At 34.9% G+C, this 9,463-nt stretch overlaps 1 pseudogene; it reads right to left on the bottom strand.

The window, feature by feature from the left end:
• Window positions 1-401: 401 nt before the first annotated feature.
• On the bottom strand, window positions 402-5,892 carry LOC149749322 (heterogeneous nuclear ribonucleoproteins A2/B1 pseudogene; annotated as a pseudogene).
• Between the last annotated feature and the right edge of the window lie 3,571 nt (window positions 5,893-9,463).

Below are 9,463 nucleotides of genomic sequence, written 5' to 3' on the forward strand. Positions count from 1 at the left end.
GTAGTCAGAGTATGATCAATTTGATCAATTTGATATGCAATTATATATTTTCTCATATTTGCATTCAATTTTAGAGTTTTTGCAGTTCTTTGTTGAATTAATATTTCTTGAATATGAAAATAATAACATGGTTCAAGTCAAATCTATATAAAAATGCTTAATAAAGTTTCATTCTTTTTCCTATTTTTTTCTAATCTGTTTCCACATATCTCCTGTAGGTAACAAATTTAATCATTCTCTGGTTTATCCTTCCTGTGTTTATTTTACAAAAATAAGTAGATACATCTCCATAAACACAAACATACACATTTTTATTTCCCCTTCTTTTCACAGATATATACACCATATTTCTGCTTAAACTATATCACTTAAGAGTTTTTTTAATTCTTTTTATATTTGTGTATTATTTAATTCTGTGGATACACTTTTGTTGATTAGCCTAATAACAAATTATTGGACATATAGGTAACTTTCCAATAATTTGTTGCTATAAATAATGTCATAATGAGTAAGTAATGCATTTTGTATGAGTGTGTTACTAAAGGCGTGCCTTTAGGGTAAATTTCTAGAACTGATTTCTAGGTCAAATGGTGTGCAGTTTTGTTATATATTGCCAAATTTTCCTCCATAGAAGTTATACAATTTAACATTTCTAGCATCAGTATAAAAAAGTACCTATTTCCCCACAGTCTGAGCAACAACAAAGTGTGTAGTCAAACTTTTAAAATTTTCCCAATCTAATCAGAAATGAAGCTTTAATTCAAGGTAGTTTTAATCACATTTATAGTAGTATGGATGAAGCTGTATATCTTTTCAAGAATTTAAAGGCCATTTTCTCATATCTCATGCTGCTAGGTCTTTGTCTCCTTATTTTTTTCCTTTTTTTAAGGACTTGCTATTTCTTGATTTCTTATAGTTCTTTATATTTTTCAGAAGTTAGCTCTTAGGATAAATGTTATACAAATACTTTCTCCCAGTTTGTAATTTATATTTTAATTGTATTTTTGGCTCTTTGTTTTCTAGGCAAAAATTGCTTCTTTATGTTTTATATTTACTGGTCTAATAAAAGAAATTGCATCAGGATTTTGAGACTCAAGTAGAAAGCTTTGCCTTTATCCAGATTATAAGGAAATGTATCCATGTTTTCTTCTACTCCATGTATGGTTTCTTTTTAAAAAGAGAGATTTAGACTTCTGATACTTTTGGAGTTCATTTTTGTGTAATCTATGAAATATAAATTTGATATTACTCTTCCAAATGACTATGCAGATGGCCAGTTGCATTTATTAATAAGCCTATATTTTCTACAGTGACTAAGGTGTCATCTTTATCCTATTGTATTTGGGTTTATTTCAGAACTTTCTATTCTGTTCTACTGTTCTTTCCGTCCATTAATATGCCAATACATAACTGTTTTGATTATAGAAAGTTTATAATATGTTTCAGTATCTGATAAGTATGCACTGCCCTGTCACTCTATGCTCTTCTCCAAGATTTCATCATTATTCTTGCATGTTTACTTTTCCACGTGAGTTTTTCCATATTAACTTCTGTAGCTACAAATTTAAATTATGTGAATTTTTATTTAAATTGCATTAGGCTCATATATTAACTTAAAGAAAAATGACATGCATATGATATTGAACCCAAAAACAAGGAATGTTTTTGCTTTTGCAAATCTACATTTGTGTCTTTCGTGTTTTTTCCTAAGCCTTTTTTATATTTTGTTGCAGTTTAAAAGGGATTCTTTCCTATTATATCCTTTTTACTGGCTATTGTTTGGGCAGTTGAAAGCTATTGGTGTTTCTATGTTAATTTTTATATCCTATTACTTAATAGAATGTTTATTATATGAGTTTTTTTTAATAACTTATTCCCTTGCATTTTCAGATCACTGTCAAATCATTTGCAAACAGGTGTAGTTTTCCTTCTTCTTTTCCATTTTGATCTATATTCCCATACAATGTTAAATAATAGTGGGGAAATAGGCACCTATGCCTTGTTCTTGATCTCAGTATGATTGCTTCTATCATGTGTGTGCATGTGTGCGTTCTTATTCCATTAAATATTATCAGATAAATGGGTATCCACTGCGTCAAGCCCTTCCAAGTAACTATGATTTTTCTCCCCGGAATTAATATGAAGAAATTGTCTTCATTGATATGAAGATATATGTTAAGAGATTTGCAAATATTAAGGCATCCTTACATTTTAAGAATGAATCTCACTTGGTCATAATGTATTATTTTCCTATATAACTGTTCAATTCCGTTTGCTAATATTTTATTTAGCATATTTACATCAATGTTCACAAGGAATATTTGGGGTTTCTTTTTTGTCTTGTTTTGTTTTCTGCTACCATCAGATTCAGGAACTAATGTTATATTTGTCTCATGAAGTAATTTGAAAGTTTCTGTTCACTTCTGAAGCTCCAGAAAAATTTATATAGCATTAGGATCATCTAGATGTTAACCATTTCATACAATGCCCCGTTGGAAACACCTAGATGGGGTACTTTTTGTTGGGGGAATATTTTTTTTTTGATCTTTCACTATTCTCCTGTGAAACTAGTCTATTTCACCTCTTTCTGCAATGGAATTATTTTTACTTAATTGAACGCTCCTAGGAAACTTTATCTCTTACCTAAGTTTACAATGTATCTGCATAGAGTTACACAAAGTATTCTGCTATGACTTTTATTATTTCTCTGTCTCTCTAGCTATTTTTTCTTGTAGTTACTTATTTTGTATATATCTGATTTATTGCTTTCTGTCTTTATTAGGTTACATGTCTATTTTTGTTAACTTTTTAAAAAATAACTTTTTGTTTTGTTTTTTTACCACAATAGCAAATAATCAAACTATAATATGGACTAAGGAACTGAATAGACATTTATCCAAAAAAGACATACAAATGACCAATAGGTACATGACACGTTACTCAACATTACAAAAGATGTAAGGTACAGGATGACCAAAATTAGCACAGCTGTAGGATGTATATCAAAGTTGTTAAGGCAGTAAATCCTACAAATATTCATCGCAAGAAGAAAAACTTTTTTCTGGTAATCATTTCATAATGTATGTAAGTCATATCACTACCCTGCAAACTCTGATATCATTAAACAAGAAAAATATTTAAAAGGTAAAAACTAAAAGTGCAAGATTATCAAAGAGGACAAACTACTACTGTTTTACCGTTAGAATTATTTTATTAAATCTTAAAGGTACAACAGTTTCTTAACTCTACACATGAACTAATTTTCTTTAGAAGAATGATGTTATGTCTCATTACACCATGATTCTAGCTAACAGTTTTACAAAATTTTGAGAAAAATCTTGAAAAAGGATTCAAATATCATCCAAAACTTTGAAATTTAACATTATCAAAGGGGATGCTTCCACATTCTTACAGAGACCACTGGAGAGACAATCATTCAAAAGCTAAGAAACGATCTCAAAAGCATTTTTTCATACAGTCTTTCCTCCACAGAAAGGTATTGTTCTTACATAATCGAGTCGACTCACAAAATGGCTCTCTGTACCTGCTCTGGTGTCTTCTGCCATATCACTGCATATTTATGCATGACTGAGGTAAGAGTTTCCTGAACACTGTTATTTCGATAACATAAAGCTCTTCTGTTACCTCTGGGCTCTCAATGTCTGTTTATACAGTCAAGCCCATGGCAAATAGAAGCTCAGTATCAGCCGGTCTCTGCATAACGCCCACGTCTTCCACCGCCTCCTGGACCATAGTTTCCTCCACCGTATGATCCTCCCACGTTCCTGCTATACCACTCAGTTTTCCACTCTTCAGTAAATCGTACTTAGAAGGTTTCTGCTTATAATTTCCCAAATCATTGTAATTATGACTTCCATAATTTCTTCATCCATAGATGTCAAAACCACCTCTGGAGGCCCCATCCAGGTCGCCATATCGAGATCTTCTGCCACCATATCCTCCTCATCCTCCTCCATAACCAGGGCTAACCCCCAAAATGCCACCTCCAGATCCTCCTCCACACCCATGATAGCCATCCCCAAATGTATGTCCTCTTCCGTATCCATCAGCTCCTCCTCCAAGTTTCCTTCCTCATCCTGGTCCTGCTCCAACATTTCCACCACCACCAGGAGAGTCTCCAAAACCGACGTTGCCTCCTCTTCCACCTCTAGAACTTTGGACTCCCTGCATTTTAGGTCGAGGCAAGGCCTTTCTTACTTCTGCATGATGACCATTGATGCTATGGTCTTTCTGCAACACAAGCTTATCCATGGGATCATGGTCATTAAAAGTAACAAATCCAAAGCCTCTTTTCTTTCCAGACTCCCTATCGGTAATTATCTCAATGGCATTGATTTTTCCATATTTCTCAAAGTAATCTCTAAGATGATGCTCGTCAGTATCTTCTTCAATTCCACCAACAAACAGCTTCTTCATGGTGACAAGAGCCCCCAGCTTTCCATAGTCCTCTCTTGGGACAGCACGTTTGGGTGCAACTGTTTTCCCATCAATGGAATGAGGTCTGGCAGCCATGGCAACATCTACCTCAGCCATGGATGAAAACGTGACAAAACCAAATCTTCCTGGTTTGGGGCTGGCAGGATGCCTTATTAACACACAGTCTATAAGGTTTCCCCGTGGCTTGTAGTAGTTCCTCAGACTTTCTTCCATGGATTCAGAGCTTAAGCCACCAATAAAGAGTTTACAGAATTTTCCTTTTCTTTCTTATTCCTCTCCAAAGGAACAGATGTTGAAGTTTTCTTCATCGCAGGCTTACTCGCTTGAGCCATTTTCCCGAAGCTGAGGGGGATGAGGGAGATCTCCAAAGACTAACGTGAACCGGAGGGTCTCGACCCCGCGGTGAGAACCGAACCTCCGCTGCTCCAGCAACAACACCTGTAGGAGCACCTCCACCGGGGATCTGGTGATGCTGCTACTGCTCTGGAGCCGCTGCCGCCCTTGAACCAATCTTGAGCAACTTTCAGTTTTTCTGCAAAATGTCATTTTGAACCGAGTGACCTTTCCTGATCCAGTAATCAAACTTCTTATTACATTTCCTCTACATTGATTTTTTTCTGAACTTTTAATTTTCTCTGCATTGTTGTTATCTATTTTTAAAAATAAATTTATTTATTTATTTTTGGCTACGTTGGGTCTTCGTTTCTGTGCGTGGGCTTTCTCCAGTTGTGGCGAGCAGGGGCCACTCTTCATCACGGCGTGTAGGCCTCTCCCATTGCGGAGCACAGGCTCCAGATGCGCAGGCTCAGTAGTTGTGGCTCACGGGCCCAGCCACTCCGCGGCATGTGGGATCCTCCCAGACCAGGGCACGAACCCGTGTCCCCTGCACTGGCAGGTGGATTCTTAACCACTGCACCACCAGGGAAGCCCCTGTTATCTATTTTTGATACAGTTTTCCTCACTAAATTGGATATTCAATGAAGAGATCACTAATGTGGACTTTAAAATTTTATACCAAAATACTTACCTATTGCTTTGCCCTTACAATGAGTTCAGATATCTTTTTTGAAAGAAACTAGTCAGACTACAAAAAGGATTTTTCTTTTTTGTTGTTTTGTTTTTGTTTGTGTTTTTATACAGCAAGTTCTTATTAGTCATCAATTTTATACACATCAGTGTATACATGTCAATCCCAATTGCCCAATTCAACACACCACCATCCCCACCCCCACCAACCCCTGCGGTTTTCCCCACTTGGTGTCCATACGTTTGTTCTCTACATCTGGATCTCAACTTCTGCCCTGCAAACCGGCTCATCTGTAACTTTTTAAAAAATAACTTTTTGGATTTAACATTATTTTAAAATTTTTATTATTTCTGCCTCATTAATTTTTCTTTTTATTTTAATAAGTCTTTCCTTAATTTTTATTTTAAGATTTTGTACACTTTTGGAGTTTTGAGTTGGGAAATTAAGAAACTTATTTTTAATTATACATTTCAACTGATCTAGATATTTAAGGTTCCTCTGAAAAACGCTGTAAGAAATAGATTCTGATATGTAAGGATTACATTATTTTATTAAAATTTGCATTTATGGTTTTCACTTTCCTTTTTGTCTAGAAATGTTGAAAAAAGTGGTTTTCTTTTTTTTTTTTTATAATTTGCAATGGGAAGAGCATTTTCCCCCAGCATTTTATTATACATTATTGAATGTACAGAAGAGTTGAAAGGATTATACAGTACACATCCATTTATCCACCACAGAGATTTTATTATTCTCAACATTTTGCTAGATAAGCTTTACCACATACCTGTTCATTTATCTATTCATCCAAAACTTTAATTTATCAATTGATCTGTTTATCAACTTATCTATTCATCTATAAGTTCATCTCACTTTTTGAAGTGTTTCAAGTAAGTTTCAGACATTAGGATACATCAGCATTAAACAGTTTAACATTTATATCATTAACTAGAATTCAGTATTTGTTTAGAGTTATTATTGCTTTATTTTAGGTAATTTAACCTATAGTGAAATATACAAGCCATTAATGAGCTTTGATGAACGTTTAGATCTGTTCTCCAAACACCTGTCAAGCTATAAGGCATTTCCGTCACCCCAGAAAATTCCCTCATACCTCTTTACAGTCAGTTTCTATTTCCAACACTTCAGAGAAAAACTCTGTGCTTATTATTTTTTACCATATATTAATTTTTGACTTATAGAACTTTACTTTTAAAACACTGCTTTTATTTTTTCACCATATATTAATTTCTGCCCATTACAGAACTTTACTTAAATGGACTAATTAATACAGTACATGCTCTAATGTGTAAAGCTTCTTTCACTGAACATGATTTTTAAGGTTCATCAAAATCCTTGGCTGCATCAGTATTTTTTTTTAAATGGTGGCCAGGTCTCCCATTGTATGAATATACCACAGTTTATCTATTCTCCTGATTATATATATTTGGATTATTTCCAAATTTTGGCTATTATGAAAAGAAGCTTTGAACATTTTTGTGGACATGTTTTTACTTCTTTTGGACAAATACCCATGAGTGCAATTGTTGGGTCGTAGGGTAGCTATGTATCTCATTTTATAAGAAATTTCCATGACACAGAAGATTTTATAAAATAAAATAGAGACAAACTAGATGTTATCAACATTTTAAATGTTTGTTTTCAAATGTCACCGTGAAGAAAACAAACAGGCAAGCCACAATCTAAGAAAAATATATTTTCAAAGTATCTGAGGTTTCCAAGAGATATATCTATCTAACTAATATGTCTATATGTATCTAATATATCTATGTACATAAATAGATATATCTATACATGTATATTGATATATTTGTGTATATAGATACCTATATAACTAATGTGTCTAATATCTAATATATATTACAGCTTTACACATATGTGATAGATATATTAAAACAATAAAAATACACACAATGCAATAAAGATGGCAAATATTTGAACAGGCATTTCAAAATAGAACTATGTGAATGAAAAATAAGTATGTGAAGAAATGTTCAAATCATTAGTCATCAGCAAAATGGAAATTAAAATCCTAATTATGGGGACTTCTGATTTCTAGTTCTGCATGTAAGGGAACTTGGAAGTCATCACTCCATCCTAACAAGTAAAAAGTTGAACATGATTCTTCTTGGATCCATGAAATAGGGGAGGACACAGGGCAAACCACTGCTCCCAAGATTAGACAAACAGATAGCTGAATACAAGGAGTTGTTGATTACCAGATTACTGCAGCAGAGACCTACAGGGAGAAACTGCCTCTGGAAGCAGTGTTGGGAGAGAAAAAGCTGAACTATAATTGATAAATTGCTGGAGATAGAGTGAGGGCAACTCTGAGAGTTAAAAACATCAAGAGGAAACCAGTCATGGGGGGCTCCCACAATATTGTGAGATGTACCTCCAGGTAAGGAGTCAGACCAAATTCTGACAGTATTAAATATCAGAGAAAACATCCTTCTGCTTCTGACAGGCGAAAAAAATCATTTTGAAATATGCCAGGGCACTCAGTTCTTCCTACCAGGCCTGCCCTCAGGGGAAAATTGTTTAGTGAACCTAATACTAGCTAAAAAGATGTGTATGAAGACACATATAAGAAACTTGGAAGTTGTTACTCTCCCCTAACAACAAATGAAAAGCTGAAGAAACTGAAAAATCAACAACTCTCCTTGAATTCTCAAGAGAGGGGAGGACACAGGACAAACTGCTGTTCTTAAGACTGGAGAGACAGATCAATACAGGGAGGCATGGCTTACTAGAGAATCACTAGCAGCAAGCCCGCAGGAGCCAGTGCCACAGTAGGAAAGCCTTGGCTGTAATCGATGAATCACTGGAGGTTCAGAGCAGACAGCTCTGAGAGTTAAAAACTTCAAGGGATCTAGTCTTGGGGGACTCACAATATTGTAAGATTTACCTCCAGGTGCTTGACTAGGTCCCTACAGTAAATATCAGAGTAAACTCCTCTCCTGCTTCCTGCAGGGGGAAGGGAAAAGGAACCATTTTGAAATACCCCAGAACACTCTGTTCTTAACAAGGCCTGCCCTCAGAAGAAACTAGTTAAACTGGGCCTAACATGCTGGGGAAGGGAAATACTCAACTCCAGCCCATTCTAGCCAACCTCTCCTACCTAAGGAGGGAGAAAAAAAAACCCTGAGGCACACCTGTTAAGTTCACAGGCTAGAGGCATGGGCTCCCTAAAAGACTGATATCTAATCAAAGGACTATAAAATGCCTTCCCTCCCCACAAACCTCACCATCATATTACTAGTGGCCTGTTTACACGCAGCTCCTCTTACTTCTCTTACCTCTTGTCTGGCTATCAAGAAAAAATATCACAAGACATACCAAAATGCAAAATATATATATATATATATATATATATATATATATATATATATATATATAGAAGAGATAGAGTAAGCATCAGAACCAGACATGGCAGGGGTGTTCGAAATATCAGACTAGGATTTTAAAACAACTATGATTAATATGCTAAGGGCTCTAATGGGTAGATTGGGCAGCATGCAAAAACAGATGAGTCATGTAAGCAGAGAGATGGAAATTCTAATAAAGAATCAAAAAGAAATAAGAGAAATCAAAAATACTATAATAGAAATGAATACTGCCTTTGATGGACTTATTAGTAGATGTGACACAGTTGAGGAAGGAAACTTTGAGCTACAGGATGTATCACTAGAATCCTGGAAAATCAAAAGCAAAGAGAACAAGAAAGTTGAATCAATAATTAATAATCTAAAACTGAAAGTAGCAGGCCCAGATGTGTTCACTGGTGAATTCTACTAAACACTTAAGGAAGCAATTATACCAATTCTCTATAATCTCTTTCAGAGAGTAGAAGCAGAAAGATTACATCCTAATTTATTCTATGATGCCATCATGACCCTAATACCCAAACCAGACAAAGATATAAGAAAACTGCAAACTAATGTCTTTCATGAACACTGA

Source organism: Delphinapterus leucas, chromosome 4 (assembly GCF_059928025.1).
Source record: "Delphinapterus leucas isolate spDelLeu-1000000601 "Yukka" chromosome 4, BTC_Dleu_Yukka2, whole genome shotgun sequence".
NCBI classification, from domain to species: domain Eukaryota; kingdom Metazoa; phylum Chordata; class Mammalia; order Artiodactyla; family Monodontidae; genus Delphinapterus; species Delphinapterus leucas.